Raw genomic sequence first — 17,302 nt, 5'->3', positions numbered from 1 at the left:
GTTAGGTAGGATTTGCACAGGCAAAGAGATGGAAAATGAGACAGTAAGTGTAAGAAATGCTCAGGTGTGACTATGGTTTGTTAATTTTCTTTTGGTATGGTAGGAGCATATTGGAAGGAATGAAGTTATTTGTTTTTCCCATTGCTTTGCTTTGTTTTGTTTGGAAATGTTTTTTTTTTAATTTGATAAATAAAGTTAAAAAAAAAAAAAAGAAATTGATATGGCATGATGAGGGCAGTGAGACCAAAAATTGTTAGGGTAGTGGGCTGGATTTCAATGGCTTTGAGTGTCAACAAGTTAACTTTGGCCTTGGTCCTGTGGTCAGTAGAAAATATTGGGCCACTTTTGAAAAGAGTTGTGATTGGCTGAAATGGAGTTTTTACGGAAATTATTTAGACTAGTGGGCTATAGAATGGGTTGCTGGTGGAGAGACTAGAAATAGGCGAAGGTGAATATTTAGAAGGCTATTGCAGTAATCCAGGTAGACGGTGAAGATCAGTGCCAGAATTGTGCAATGGGGAATGAAAGCAAAGAATTAGATGAGAGAGTACACATTTTGAGGGAAACATGGATAGGACTTGGTGATGCATATACACATGAACTCAGAGGTTTTTATCTACAGGGAGATTTTGGGTTATCTGTGAACAGAAATTGGGATGGGGGATCTAAATTTGAGGAGAAGACCATGAGTTCATTTTATATGACATTTTTATTCATTTCTATTACTTCGTCACTTAGACGCTATCCAATCGCCACTTCAAAATTTCCTCTTGCTTGGGTGTGATTGCTGGGTTTAGCCATTTACTCAGCAAGGAAAAAATCTGGGTTATTCTGATTAACCAGTTTTTATGAAGGAACCATATATCTCCATATGCAATTACTGTGGGGACAAGAAGCTATAAATAGAGATCTCATGAGTGATGGCAAAATATTCCTTTGCCGAGGAGTCAGCTTTGGTGGGCCATACGTTTTCAGAAAGAGGCCATGTCTTCCCTATGTTTTTCTGCCAACACCTAAAGCTTTGCAGTTTGCTATGTGTTTTGTAGGTTCTTCTAAAGATCACTTGATATTGACCTTCCTGAACATTTCCTTCTTATTTCCACTGTGAGATATTCTGAGAAGGTGGTGGAACTTTGTAATTGCTAAGTGCAATTAATTTTCTTTCTTCTGAGATTTGCTCAGTATGTACCAGATCCATGAAAGGAACAATATTTTCTTTCTTGGTTAGTCATGCTAACCTTTATTTTTTCTTTGAATAGGAAGTGGGCTTCGTTTATCATCTTGGAGGAGGCTAAAGTACCAATTTGGCTGCCAACAGTGCTTTAAACAGAGCAGCTTTCCTGGTCACACAAACTAAAGATGAGATCTCAGAAGATTCTTTGTGTGGATTTCCCAGAACTTCTGACCATTGTCTGGGTCATAGAATTGACATTCCATGTTCAAGTTGGCTCATTTCCATGCATGAAACTTCATGGAAATAAGTTACATGTTGCTTCTTCAGGTTACTCATTTGAAAAATGCTGGTTTCTGAGCACAAATTCTGTATTTTATTTCATAGAGCAAATGTTCTGCACCCACAGCATAGGGTAGGACATCATAAATAATACTTGTTCAGAGCTAAATTATTATACACAAGACTCCAGCAGTGATTTCAAAGCCTTTTTTGTAAGACGGAATATTAGTTTTCCTGTGCCCACGGCTGCCTATTCTTGTGCCTCATGGAGGCCTTCCATTCCTCTATTTATTGAAGATATAAAACCACATCTCAAAACCCATGTAAAAATACTATAAAAAGCATACATGATTAATAGAACATTTTCTACATTAACTGTCTTAGCCAATTCTATTAAAAGTAATTTTAAAGAGTGTCTCCCCCTTTTTTCTCCTTCCAAATTTTAAGGGGTGTTCCAAATATGGAAGCCTTCTGTCAGAATTCCCTCAGATTGACGGGGTGACTTTATGATTGTGATATAAAAAGACAGAAGTTTCTCCTTTATTTCTCCCCTAAATTGTTGTTTTAGTCATTTTATAACTAAAATCTGCTTAAGAGCTTGGTACACTTAGGAGAGTGGAGGTAATAAACTTTAAGACCACATGCATTAAAAAATTTACAGGAGACAATCAGGGTGCCTTTGTGGCTTCCCTAGCTCACTGCTTGGGGTTCTCCGCTTTCAGTGTGGTGTTCTCGGCCTTGGCCTCTCTTTTCAACTGCACTGTCCCCCATGCTGACTCTTTTGCCAGCTTCGTTTCAGTTACGAAAAATTGAAACGACAACATAACAGGGGCGGTGATACTCAGGTTTCAAAGAACAATACAGCACATTGATGAGAAACAATCACCAGAACACAAGTACTTGTAAGAAGCCCAAGATAAAAAAATCTCATTTTCTTGGCAAGCCCCATAGATGTTCCGCAATGACGAATGATATGACTGTTATCTTGACACCATATTCTCCCATGTTGAAACTGTTTATGAGAAACAAACATCATATGAAAAACAGATTGCCAGACACTAAGTAAAACACTATAAAGGGTAGTGAGTCAAGTACTGCCAGTTTTACCCACATTGTCATTGTTATGATGTAACACATTCCTTAAGACTGATATTGTATCCAAATTTGGGCACAAAAACCTCCTCTTGATCAGTTGGCTGAGATTCCCTACCGTATAATGTCACACAAACACAAACACACACACAGATACACTCACACATGGAGTCGAACATACATCCAACCTGAACTAAGCACAAAGGACAATTGGGGAAGGATGGAATATTAAAAAGGTGTGCAGAGATTAAACAAACTAAATTTTAGCCCTTGCCCAGGCAATAAACCCAGTAATCCTCTAAGCTCTGCCAGCAGTGATTAATAAACAGTGGGTGTGCTAAACATATGGAAAAATCATCCCATCTGGACCATTTAAAATTAGGACATAGACTTTATCTTTGTTTATTTCATCCTTAGCTAAAAGGCTTATTATGAATTGCAATAATCCAAGAAGCCAACCATGGAAGACAGACAAACTCTTTAGATAAAACCAAAAAAGCAAGTTCTGTAACCGAGGACCAGATGTATTTTTGGGTTTAGCCCTTGTACATATTTAGCCGAGCTTTTCAAGTGGTGAAGATTTGCATGTTTGTTTTGCAATACTAATGAATATGTTTTTGATTTACATTTTAGAAAATGGAAACTTTTATCTTCTTGGGGCTTTGTAACTTAATGACTTCCAGAGGATGGTTTGGTGTCCTCTTTTAACCCTTCACCACGGGAAATGTATCTCTTTCAGAGGCCCAGTGCTCTATCTTGCTGAACAAAACCCTTAAGATAATGTGATTCTGTCTTTTGTTGCTGGAATGGCAAGGGTTGAAGAGCTTTTGACTTTCAATCTAGTGAAAACATATGTAAATTGCAAATTATTTTTAAACTAGCTTTAATGTGAATCTTGGGGGGTAGAAAGAATGACTCCACAGATGATATTTATATTAGATGAATAAGGACAACTCTTTTGGAAAAACATTGCTTTGAGAAGTAGGATCTTGAGTATTGCTTCAATTTCCTCAGAGATAAAGATTGTTTTTAGGAAGATGAGGAAAATGTTTTACTGAATTTTTACTTCTGAAAGATATCCTTAGGATCAGTTCTTTCTTCCTTTAAGTTTCTTTGAAGATGTTACGTGGAAAAATAAGTAAACACATTTCCCCCCCCAAGACTTCCTTTGCTTGTAACTTGGATTGGACAAGGACCTTATCAGAAATGGAAAAATTTATCCTTGAGGGATAACAGGGTATTTTAGAATAAGAGATAACTAGAGCTTTGAACTCTCATTATTTAACAAATTTGTCCAAAGAGATAGCTTTTCTTCCAAATGCTTCCACTAGTTTTTAAATAGAATGTCACAGAATAATAAGAGTGCCCTTAAAAGCCTGTGTTGGGGCCATGAAATCTTTTAAATGCTTAACTTTCTGGGACAAACAAGTAAAGGTGTAATGTCACACTGAGCATGAAATGGGGGATGTTTTACATTAGTTCTACAGTGATTAGCTGTGTTGAGGTTCAGTGAAAATGGTCTAGTAGGGGCTGAGTGGTTGTATGATAAGGAATCTAATGTTGTTTTTATTAGGTAATATCTGAGCTGCTTATGATCAAAGTCCCTAAGCCCCATTCTTCACATGGGAAATCATTTTACCCCTAGAGAATACTTTCCCACCCAGGCTCTCTGTCAATAAGTAATTCTAACTTTCCAGAACTGTTTTATAGTGTTGCATTAAAATTGGATACATATTTGCTGTGAGTTCTTAGTTAGCAGGCACTTTCTAACATAGTTTCCTCAAATCAAAAAAGGTTGAAATGTGGTATATGAATTCCTTATTTTCTCTTGAAAATTCCTCCCAAATTTTCAGTTCTGTTCTATTTTAGACTCTACAGAAAAATTACCTACATGTCTTTTAAAAATCGATATTTTTCCTATTATACAGACTCCAAGTCTAGAAGGATACTTCTTTTAGGATCTTAATTTAGCTTTCCTTTCCTCTATGACAAAGAGAAGGAGGAGAGTAGGCAAAGAATTAACTGTACAAGAAGATTGTCCTTGTTATTTTATCCTCACAAAAGGCATACAAATGGGTCTTATTACATGGAAGAAACAGAAGCTTCCAGAAGCTAACTAACCTGTATAAGTAAGGCCATAGAGCCTTACTTATTTTCTTTGCCCATTATCATGCTGTTTTACCTCCTGTATCTCTGAGTCATTAATCTCAGACCTCTTTTTTGTTTTGTTTTTTTCCTACTACTTCGAATTAATGTCTCCAGTATTTCAGATATTTCAAATAAAGTAAAGGTGGTGGGCTGGTGGGGCTCAGACAGCATTGCTGGTGAGCTTGCTGGGTGGATGCTTCAGGAGCAGCTGGTGAAAGAGTGAGTGGGGAAGTAGAGCAGAAAGAGCCTTGGCACAGCTAAGAGTGAAACAGTGGCAGCTGTGGCCAACTGTTCCTAACTTTTTCACAGGTTCCTTTGAGACTTTCATGGAAGTTAGGGGCCCTTTCCCTAGAAAATCCCACACACATAAACGTTGCTGACAATTTCAGGGGTTTGCAGATTTGCTGAAGCTTCTTGCATTGATGGATTCTGTGCTGAGTCCTTGGTCTGGGTTCTACGGGGCAGCAGCACCAGCAATCTCTGGAAGCTTTTGCAAGAGCAGAATCTCAGGTCCCACCCTAGACCTACCAAATGAGAATCTGCATTTTGCAAATTTCCAGGTGATTGTTAAACATATTAAACTTTGAGAAACATTTGTCTCAGAAGCAATAGCCAAGTAAGAGTGAGAGCAGGGTCTTTTTTATGGGGGAGGGGGGAGTTGGAGGGTAAAGATAATGAATATTGTGATTGAGCAGGAAGATTTGGGGAGAGAACTAAGTCTCAGATTTATCCGGAAGTGGGGAGATGGCTGGAGGATGGCGATGGGATTGTTTGAATTGGGGCACTTCTGATCTTCAATCTTGAAGTAGTACGTGAGAGGTGTAAGCATGGGTTATCTGATTTTTCTTACCAATAACCTATACTTAATTTCAAATGAATAAAGTGGTTTTCACACAACAGTTAAACATAGTTTAAAAGTAGGAGGTAGTTGAGAAATGATGTAATTGTTGATTTCACTGTTAGTCACTTAAACTCTTCCATTTTTAGGTTTACTGACCCCACAGGAACGGTCTTCTTTTAGTTAAGGGTTCTGGATTGACATCTAATTGCACTTGCAGTTTCTGATTTTTCCCATCAGCACTGGCAGATTGTGATAGGAACTAGCTGAGCAAGGTGTCTTGTATATCAAAACCATTCAAAGTCCTTTTTAACAGAGAGTGAAAGGGTCCAAGAGTTACCAGCGGACACTGTCTCTGGCAAAGTTCTCTCCTTGGACTGGCCTCATCAGGGACTCTTAATTAGAGACTCATTTCACCCCACCCAAACTGAGAAGCTGAACCATAGTGGTGGTGGCTAGAAAGACAGTTTTGCTTTAAATGAACTTCTGTATTTTTATCTGGTGGCCTTTTATGCATGTGCAGCCTTAATGAGTATTAATTAGCTGCTTTAGCTCCAAAAATCCCTTTGTGATATGATGGAACACAGGAATGCCTACAGCACATGAATAGTCCCAATGGTCTAATTGTGCGTACTTCTTGGGTGGGAGAAGGATTGAATAGTGAGTCTAAAGAAAGGTGAAGTATTTCTGCTTTAGTTCTATGTCTAAGTTCAATGGATTCCTGGGGAAGCCACTGCAGGGGTTTCATTAACAAAGAAACACAGTCATTTAACACAGATTGGTTGAGACCTTGTTATGCTTTAGGCCTTGTGCTTGTGATGTGCATACAGTTTTGACAAGCACATGATCCTGCCCCTTCTGGAGGTCACAGCCTAGTGGGTTAAGCTTATCTAGGGGAGGTACAGAGCACTACAAAAGCGTATAGAAAATTGCCCTTTCACAAAGTTGTTGGGGCAGTGGTTTCCTGGAGGAAGTGACTTATATTTGAAGGGTCAAGGGAGTGGAAGGGTGCCCAGGTGGAGGGAATTGTGGGTGCAGAGTCTCAGCAGTGAAAGGCACCATCAGAGAACAGGAAGTATAGCAGCACCAGTATACTGGTGATCCTGGGGATCTGGGATAAAACTTCAGAGTTTGAAGAGGTCTTTCAGGTCATCTAGCCCAAGCCACCTAATGGTGCTCAACAAGTGATTACTAATTGCCTTCTTGAACACCTCTTGTGATGGGACGTATAGAAATGAAATCCACCTCCCACTTCTTACTTATGGTCCTAGTTCTGTCCTTTTGGGCCACCAGGACAATTTGAAGGTTCTCCACTAGTCAGGAATTGAGGCATCCTTTTGGGGACTGCATGCAGAAGGAAACAAGGCAGAGTCAAACTTGGATGAATCATAAACGTAGCAAATTATTTTACTTTGCATGCTTAAAACCTCCAATATCCCTGAACTGTATTTTTATATAAGCTCTCGGACAATTATGATTATTTTGCCGGGGAAGGAGAGGCCAAATATTTGGCCAAAAGACCTCACATATATAAGTTCAATTAAGCATTCAGTTTTGTGCAAGCTTTCCTGTAAACTTCCCCTTATATGCACCAAGTCCCACACCATGACACTGTGGTGCTGGCTTAACTGTCAGCACACCTGTACTTTTAATGGTTATGGCTGAACTTCAGTACCAGCTGGAGAGTAAGGTCATATTTCATGGTGGTGTAACTGGAGAACTCTGTTTCTTAGGTATAGAAGGAACAGGCCCTTTTTGGAAAGTTTGAGAACATAGACCTGTTCAAAAGCCACTTACCTTTGGTAGTGAATCATCTTTTAAATACCTGATTGGATCTCAATTTTTGTTGTTACTGCTCCCCTAACTAGCCAAAGGATTAAGTTAGCAGTCAAAATTAGACATGTCCAGAAACCAAGGTAAAATCTGGTTTAAGAGGAGAGAGGGCTGTGAATATACGTAATTGGGTACATTGTGTAATATGGGGTCTATAATACACTTTCACACCTCCTTTCTATATAATGGAATGGATGATTTTCCTCAGCAAGTGGCCCCGAGTCATCTTTATTAGTTAAAGCCATGTTTGCTATTCTAATAATAAAAAAGTAATTCGTTTCTATAGCCAGCCTGTTCCTGAAAGCAGACTGTTGAGGGAACATAGACATGGGTAAGCATTGCTGTGTGCCTTCTAGATTAAAAAAAAATGTCTTTAAAAGAAAAGACATATATTTTCACAATGCTTAAATTGTAGAAATCATCTTGATTTCAGAGGAGATGAAGTGACATCTAAACGATGAAAAATGCATAGCATTTGAGTTTAGAAAACTTTAGTTTCATTTGCAGTAATGCAGTGAAAATATCCAAGATCTAATCTTAAAATAAAACTTGGCTCTAAGAGACGTGTGTAATAAATTAGCAGATTAAAGTTGTTTACACCTTTGGCATTTTTAATCTCATATTTCTGCCTTAAATAGCTTTCCTGGCAATTATGTATTAGTTTTTTCACCATATAATTCTAAAAGCTGTATGTTGGACATATTTTTTGATGTTTTTCTGTACCATTTCTTTCTCAGGATCAGTCTCTAAGTTGATTATTAATTAATAACAATAATAAAATTTATGTTTATTTTTCATATGTATCAGTGTAGTGCTAAAGCTATTTCCTATTTCTTTTGAAAATGCCTTTATAAGGTGTTACTTTGGTTCTTTGAAATAATAAATATTTAAAGTAATTCAGCATAGTTAAAGAAATATTTATCTGGGCCTCCAGTGAGTTAGGCATGGTAATATATCCACGGAAGATATCACAATGATAGAGACATTCTCCAGGCCTCAGAAGCCTTACAATCTTGTAGAAAATTTAAGACAGGTACTCAAATGAGTATGATAGAAAGTCCAGGAATGAAATTCAAAAGTATGCTGGGAATTCAAAGTAGGGAAAGATCATATCATTATATGCTAAGATATAAGATATTTTTTTCTTGTAGGGACACCCCCTCAGATTCTTTCTTAAGGAGATTTTTTTTTTTTGACCCATAAAATGGGTCAGATCTCCTTGCTCTTATAGAACTCTTGTTTGTTTCCTTTTTGTAAAACAACTTTATTGAGATGTATTTCACATGCCTTAAAATCCACCCACTTAAAGTCTGTATGTTTTCTTGTGTGTGTGCACATGTAGTTGTGTGTGTATGAGTCTGTTTGTGGGCTTGTGTATGCATTTGTGTGTGTGCATGCACTTGTGTGTACATATGTATGTGTAAATGTGTGTGTACTTGCATTGTGTGTGCATGTGCTTTGTGTGTGCGTATGTGTATGTGCGTGTGTCTATGTGAAAGAGAGAGAGAGAGAGAGAGAGAGAGAGATTGAGAGATTAACCTAAATCTGGATTTCCTATAAGCATACTACTCCCCTTGCAGCCCTCTCCAGTGGTGGAATCTTTCCTTCCTCACATCTCAGACCACTGGGCTTGGAGGTGCGGTTGTGTGTCTTCCTTGCTCACCATTTCCATTTACAGACCATTCATTATCCCTCTTTCTTCCCTAAAACCTACAGCTTTGACTCCCTTGTCACCAGACAATCCCAACCAATATCCTCTTTGTAGTCTTCTATAGACCCCTTGTTCATTTGTTGAAGTCATTTGTTCCTGGCTCACTCTCTCCCCTCTTAATTCTCTCTATAGATAATACTTCTAACATACTGGGCACTTGGTTCCTTGAACACCTTTCTTCCAGTGATCTCCTTCCTCTAACCTGCTTTAACCACTCCCTCCCATGGTTGTGCTCTAGACCAGAATCTAGACTTTCTAAAACAGATCCATAATTTTAGTTTCAATCACCCCACCATCTGACTATCACCCGTCTTTCCAGCTTACTTCCTCTAATAGCCCATCTCCAACACTCCTTGAACTCTCTGCCTGCAACCCATTGATCCTACCACCTTTCCTCTCACCCTCACTCCGAATTACATTCCTCCCTCCCCAGTTTAAATGTGAAAGTCAGTCATTATAATCATCACCTTATATGCACTCCCAACTCTCTTGCCCCTGTTGCTTCCTTGCACTCATTTGACAAAATCCCAACCTTGGTTAATTCTAGTTCTCTGCCTATTCTATTCCTGTGCCTATGTACTGGATGGAGCTGGAAAACATACATGCAAACATACTGACTGGTGTTAGTGGTAAATTTATGACCAGGAGCATTATGTGAATATGTAATGCTACCTTGCAATCACACTATCTTGCCTTAGTTCATTCACCCTGCCATTCTCTCGGACAACAATTTCATACCTTTACCTTCCACTTCAAACCTCCAGAACCTCTGGATCACTTTAAAGTGATGAGTTTGATTCCCATTTTTACCAAATACATAGAAAGAATAGGCAGAGAACTTCCCACAGAACCTTGGCCTAGCACTGTACCCATCCTAGCACTGTACCCATATATTATTCCTTTCCTCCTGTTGCTATAAAGAGTATTCTCTCATGCAACTCAAGTCTTTGCTCTAGCTATTTTCTCTTTAATATTATTAATTTCCTCTCTCTCCTGGATTATTCCCATCAATATGAAAATATACTGTTTTTGTCCCATTCTAAAACAAATAAACAGATCTTCTCTTGACTACTCATTCTCCTTCAAGTATTTCCGCATTTTTTTCTGCTCTAGTTTGCAATAAAACTCCTTAAAAGAGTTCCTATTCCCTCCATTCCCTGTTCCTCTCTTCTTATTCTCCCTTGAGGCTCTCTAGTCAGGCTTTTGCTTCTATCACTTCATGGAATCTGTTTTCCTCAAAGTTGCCAACAACCTCACCTTGCTAAATCCATTGGTCAATTCTCAGTGTTCAGGGTTGATTCATTAGAAACATTAGACACAGTAATCCCATTCTAATCCTTGAATTTGTTTCTTCTAGGATACTATAACATTCCTGGTTTTCTCTCCAGCTCACTGGCTGCTCCTCCTGTTTCCTTTGCAAGTCCCTCCTCATCTCCCCAACCTCTATAGGGCTTAGTCCTTGGTCCTCTTTTTGTTGTTACCTGCCACACCCCCTTGGTGCTCCCATCCAGCTTCATGACTTTAAATATCAGTGATATGCGGACAGCTCCTACATTTATATCTCCAACCATGATCTCTCCATGAATTCCAGATTTGAATGTTCAACTGCCTTCTGGCCATCTCCCCTTGGATTTCTCATCGACATCTCTGATGAAACATTCCTGACATGCACTGTCAGTCTTTCTTCCCACATCTGCTCTTTCCCTCTCCCTTTTTGGGTAATGACAGTTTCATCCTCCCAGTTGCTCAGGCCAAAAACCTTGGCATCATCCTTAATTCCTCTGTTTCTCTCATATCCCACATCAAATAAATCAACAAATATTATCGATTCTTCCTTCAAAATACACTGAGAATCCTAATACTTTTTGCATCTCTATCACTGTAATCCAAGCCACCATCATTTTTTACATAGATTAATACAATAAACATCTAACTGGACTCTCTGCTTCCACTCTCACCTCCCTTCAGTCTATTCTTAAAATACCAGTGCGATTCTTTTAAAATCTAAGATTATGTCACTGCTATTCTAACAAGTCCTCAGTGGTTCCACATCTGACACTGAAGAAAAGTCAGGGCCCTTACAGTGGGCCACAAGGCCCCAGCTGACCTGTCGGCTGCTGTTCCACGTTCACCCCTAAGCCCCCACTTCTCTCCCCTGGCTTTCTCCATTTCATTCATACTGGTATTTGGCTGATCCTCCAGGCACTGCAGATATGCTCTTAACTCAAGGCTTTTGTTCTTATTATTCCATCCGGCTAGAATGTTCTTTTCCTGGATACCTTATTGTTTGCTCCCTTTCTTCCTTTAGCTCAATTATCACCTTCTCAATGAGGGCTTCCTTGAACACAGCATTTAAAAATCTAACCTCCCCTGGTCCCTATCTCTCTTCTTAGCTCTTTTGCTTTCCATAATACTTAGATCATCTCATATCTCTATTTTGTTTACTGACTCCTTCTCTTGACTAGCATATAAAATCCATGAAGGCAGAGGGTTTGCACCTGTCTTGTTGACTGCTGTATATCCTCTAGAACTGCCTAGAAAAGTAGATGCTCAGCAATATTTGTTGAATGAATGAATGAACTCCATGCTAGCTAAGCTGAGAGGAAGTCGACAGTGGCCATGTGACGGTCTGATTATCTTGTAGGTGCTCCCTCCAAAGACATGATTTTCAAAGCCAGCCTTCTTCCTTGGTCTCTTCCTTCCCTGCCATTTCCCCGAAAGCCATTAAAATGGAACCATATTGAACTGAATACCTGAATTCCTTAGTTGAGGGAAGGAAGATGTAGGACCCCAAGGGAGGGGGGAAAGGGGAATAAAGTGATTGTTGGGGGCATAGAGAGAGGAGAAAAGAAAGCAGGTCCAAAAGGAGGGGCTTTGATTCCTGGAGTCTGACTAAACATGCAGGGGGACTCCTGTTCAAAAGATCAACCCCAGTCTTCCCTTCAAATTGAGGGCATATCCACACATCTCTGGACATGCAAGGCTGGTCATACATTCAGGAGCCTTCTCTTGTAGTTATTAAATAAAGCCTCTTCTTGGGTAATAGAAGGGAAGGAGGCATAATTCATTTTTACAAAACGCTCTGAGATTCTTGCATGAAAGGTGCTAAACATGCAAACTGTTAGATTTTATTTTTAAATTGTGCAAGCTATATATTTTCCCCATTAAATGTTCACTTGCCAGTTATCCTCTTTCTGCCTGAAAAATAATAAAAGCATATCATTATTATCCAAGCAAGAAGATAAATTTGAAAAGTAGAAAAAAAATTATTCGTAGATTCATAGGAACAAATGCTTCCAATCGTTTATAGGATACTACTACCTATAATGACTCCCATATTTTCATTCCCAACCTAAGTACTCCTCAGTTATAGACCACTATCTCCAAATCAGACAATAGAAGAACAGAGTTGTGGGATGTAAGAGGTGCCTCTATCTCCCCCACCTGCCTTGCTCGGTTGTTCAACATTTTCTGAAGTCAGGATGTCTGCCTCTTTATCTTCCTTAAATCATTTTAACCTATTTTAATTAAGAAAAAAAATCTTCCATTGGTGGGAAAATTGTTCAACTAGTCCCCTTTTCCAATCCTTATTTCTACCATCTTCCCATTAAGAAGGCACCCCCCGCATCCCACCCAATCAAATCCATCCTGGTACCACTGGACAATTTTCTTGTGCAGTCCTGAGTTGAATCCTACCTGGGTCATTTATGAACCAAGACTTTGCAGGTGGACAGAGCTGACTTTCATTCTGGCCTGTCGTGGTGTGAAAGATCGTGGGCAAGTTATTAAAACCTTCTGAACCTCAGTTTCCTCTGTTGTTGAATAGAGTTAATAATACACACCTTAGAAGTTTGTTTTAAGCATTAAATGAGATATGTTGTCAATGCTCTTCAGCCAAAGACCACCAGAAAAACACCTGTGGTGAAACAAGATGGGTTTATTATTTGATGCTGCAAGGAGAACATGTGCTACAGGGAAACACTGTGGGGTGTCTCAGTAGAGGGTACTAGAAAGACCTCTTACAGAATTTGGGCTTTGGTTGGGTGATTTGGGGGAGTTTTGAAGGAAGTGAGGGTTTGCTCTTAATTGTATGCTGTCAGAAAGCAGGGCGTGTCCATGATTGGCTCTCTTAATGAATCTTATCTGTAGGGAGTGGAGGCTAGTGTGAGGATAATTTGGCAATGAAGTAGAAGTTATTCATTTGGGGAGAAAAAGGGAGTGTTTGTTAATTTCCAGATGGCACAGTGACCTTGTTTTTGTCTGTGCTCAGGTAAAGTTATGTATGACATGGCTTGCTTTGTCTCATTTTATCATGGCCTCAGGGTGATCTTGCTGAGGTTGATGTTCTGTGAGATTATTTGTACCTAACAGGAAAATAACCTGGCCTAGAAGTGAGCACCAGGCCAGACTAGGGATGTCAGGCGTGGTTTTTTTCCCCTCTCTTAACATAAACCCTTGGCACAGCATCCAGCTCCCAAGGACTCAATAAACTGTGGCAATTTTCATCGTAAAAATCTAAATTACACACTTGGTTTTCTCAATTCCAGAATAAATAATCTCAGTTCCTTCACCTGAGCTTCTGGGTACTGGTGGGTAATAAAGATAGCTAATATTTCTTTAAGTGTTATGCCAGCATCATGATAAACACTTGAAGTAGGTTATCACATTTAATCTTTACCACAATCTGATGAGACAGGTATTATTATTATCTGCAGTCCATAGGTGAGGAAACTGAAGTTTAGAGAGGTCAAGAGACTTTTCCAAGGTCATATACACGAGAAAATAAGTGAGGGAAGGACTGATACATTCTAGGAAGTCTAACATTTGAACCCAGGCTCTTAACCAGTACCTGGTGCTACTTTCTGTTTCCTGACTCATTGTTGTGCTGTAATACAGAACTTCTCCAGCATCAGTTACATTTCTTATTCCTCATCTGTATTACAATTAACATTGTTTTCCTTGCATTTATTCTACAACAATCCCTTTATAGTGTCCATTAGCTGATAGTGGCAAAGCATGAAGCTTCAATTCAATACGTCTGGATTGTGCCTTCAGCATTTATTGGCAGACAAATTTGGTATAGTTTTATAGTGGAAAATTTTTAATTTTTTTTGGACTAGAGAAGAATGGTGATCCTAAATTGTGAATTCAAAACACATTGTAGTCCCTGTGCTATTTTAAAAAAATGAGTTTACGGTGTTCCATCATAATAGTTCTAGGAGTTAACAAAATGGCAATGCAAGGCAATATGTAGCAGCCTGAAGCTGGCATTTGCTCGGCCTCATTATGATGCTGCTACATCAACATTTGGTTGATGAGACTTCGGGTCTCTGGCTTTCACAGTCACATGCACTTTATCTGCTCTTGGAGTTCTTTGTGGAAATAGAAATCTCTGCTATGGTGTAGAGTCGGAATATTTTGAGCACCCAATCTATGCCAGGAATTGTCCTAGGTGCAATATGCTATCTCATTTATTCTTTTTAAAAAATTGTTTGTGATAACATATATACAACTCAAAATTTCCCATTTTAACCACTTTCCAGTGTACAATTCAGTGGTATTAATTACAGCCACAATATTGTGCTACTGTCACAACATCCAGTATCTCAACATTTTGTCACCTCAAACTGTAACTCTACACCCACTAAGCAATAACTCCTCCTTCCCCTCATCCCCTGGCCCCTGGTAACCTGTAATCTATGTCTGTCTCTATGAATTTGCTTGTTCTAGGTATTTCATGTGAGTGAGATCATACAGTATCTGCCTTTTTGTGCCTGGCTTATTTCATTCAACATGGTATCTTCAAGGTTCATCCATGTGTAGCGTGCATCAGAACTTCATTCCTTTTTATAGCTGTCATTTATTCTTCATAACAACTCAGAGAAGAAGCCTTGGTCATGGGCCAAGCCACTGTCATCTCACCCTGGGTTACTGCATTATTAGCTTTCTTACTGTGCTCCCTTGCTTCTGCTCTTGCCCTCCTCAGGTCAAGTCTAAAACTAAAATTATTTTTTAAAATTGTAAGTCACAACTCATCACTTCCCTGCTTTGGAATAAAATCCCACTGCACTTGGAATAAAATCCAAATTCATTACCGTGACCTACAAGCCCACTCAATTTGACTCCTTCCTGCTCCTCTGACCTCATTTTACACCCCCCTCACCACCACACTGTGCTACAGTCACACTGGACTTCTTTCCTTTCTTTAACACCTCAAATCTGTTCCCATTTCAAGACCTTTGCAGTTGATGTCTTTCCTAGCCCCAAATTCTTTCTTTGGCTGACTGTTCCTTGCCATTCAGTTCTCGGCACAAATGTGATTTTCCCAGTGACACCTCCTCCAATCGTAGAATTTAGGGTAGTTCCCTATTCCCAACCAGTCATTCTCCAATACTCCGTGTTTTTTTTTCAAAGCACTAATTACCATCTGAAATTATGTTGTTTATTTATTTCTTCATCATATTGTTGTCTGTATCCCCCCACTGTGGAATTAAGTTCCGTTTTAGCAAGAACCTTGTCTGTCTTGTTCACTACCGCATCCCTGGAACACAGTTCAGAGTTGAATGGGTGAATCAGTATGCATTTTCACAGATGAGGGAACCAAACAACGATAATAATAATCACAATAATAGTGACTGGAAGTACTATTTATTAAGCACCTTCAAAGTGCCAAGCACTAGACAAGAAACTTTAAAAACACTATTTCTCTTCTTCATTTACTTTCCAAAACAAGCCTCTGCGGTAGGTACATGTATTAGTTAGGGTTCTCTAGGGAAACAGAACCAACAAGAGATATCTGTAAATATAAGATTTTATAAAATAATCTTATGCAGCTGTGGGGATACACAAGTCCAAATTCCATAGGGCAGGCAGCAAATTGACAACTCCGATGAAGGTGTTCGATGAACTCCTCAGGAGACGCTTTGCTGGGTAGCAGAAGAAGTGAAGATTCTTTCTTTCTCCCTTAAAAGTCTTCAACTGATTGAATTGAATCCAGCTGATTGAATTCTCTCATTGTGGAAGACGTGCTCTTCGTTGATGTAAGCAGTCACAGGTGCAGTCAAGTGACTGAAGATTTAATAAACTAGCCTTCTGGTTTATTAACCAGCCACAAATGTCCTTGCAGTAATGGTTAGGCCAGTGCTTGCTTGACCAGACACCTGGGTACCATCACCTGGCCAAGTTGACACATGAACCTAACCATCACAGTACAGTTTGCCCCACTTAACAGAGAAAGATGCTGAAGCATAAAGCTGGTAAGTAACATGGTCAGGCTCATTTGGCAAGTGGTAGGTCCTAGAGAGAAACTTGTTTGTCTGATTCTACGGGTCTCTTCAATGCAGAGAATGAGAGAGCAGGGCTCTGCTAGGAGCTCATTCAGTGTAGGAAACTGTATTGTTCAATAGAAAGGGAGACAAAATTCTACTTTTGTTATGATAGGAAGGTAGGAGGACACAGGAATGATGCATTTCAGAAAGTGTTTTATGGAAGGAGACCAAATGTACTCCAAGCCAAGTGGACAGAGGCCTGAACGTGAAGCATGGCCCGAGCCAGTCCTATGGCGGTGATAGATGAGTTAGTGCAGGGCCATAGTATAACAAGGCCCTGCAGAACTATGTGTGGGCAGGCTGAGGGCACACTTTATCAGCGGCCAGCACCCCTCCCAATTAGCAGTCTAACCTGTGCCATCTCGCCCGGGAGGACCATCTCGAATTTCTTCATAAATGATTTCCAGACATTCCAGCTCCCTTTCTTCAGGCAAGGGGGACTATTTAAATGTTCCTAGATAAAAATACCCCCCGCCTCTGGTATGGTCTGGCATACCCATCATGTTGACTTCTGCCAGATCTTTAGATACCCAGAACCTCATCCTCAACCCAATCCCCAACCTCTGGACTTAGCCTGACCTGGATCTCACTGGTGAATTCTGTGCTCATCCTCAGTTGTCAGATCTTCTTGTTGGAGGTTGATTGGGAAGCTTGATTCCTGGGTTCCATAAAAGGACTCTGGAAACCATGGCAAACTGAGGACTAGGAAAGGTGAAAGGGGGAGGACAGGTAGGAACTGGCTGTTCACATGCAAAATGTTTAGGCTTTCATGAACCCATTAACATTGTTAGTATGTTATTCCAATTTTTGAGCCTAAGGTGGTGATAGATGAGTTAGTGCAGGGCCATAGTGGAATCCTATGACTCAGGAATTGTGTAGTGGCCTAAAGTAAAATTGTT

Source organism: Choloepus didactylus, chromosome 14 (assembly GCF_015220235.1).
Source record: "Choloepus didactylus isolate mChoDid1 chromosome 14, mChoDid1.pri, whole genome shotgun sequence".
Classification (NCBI taxonomy): domain Eukaryota; kingdom Metazoa; phylum Chordata; class Mammalia; order Pilosa; family Megalonychidae; genus Choloepus; species Choloepus didactylus.
This window is presented reverse-complemented; position numbering follows the sequence as displayed.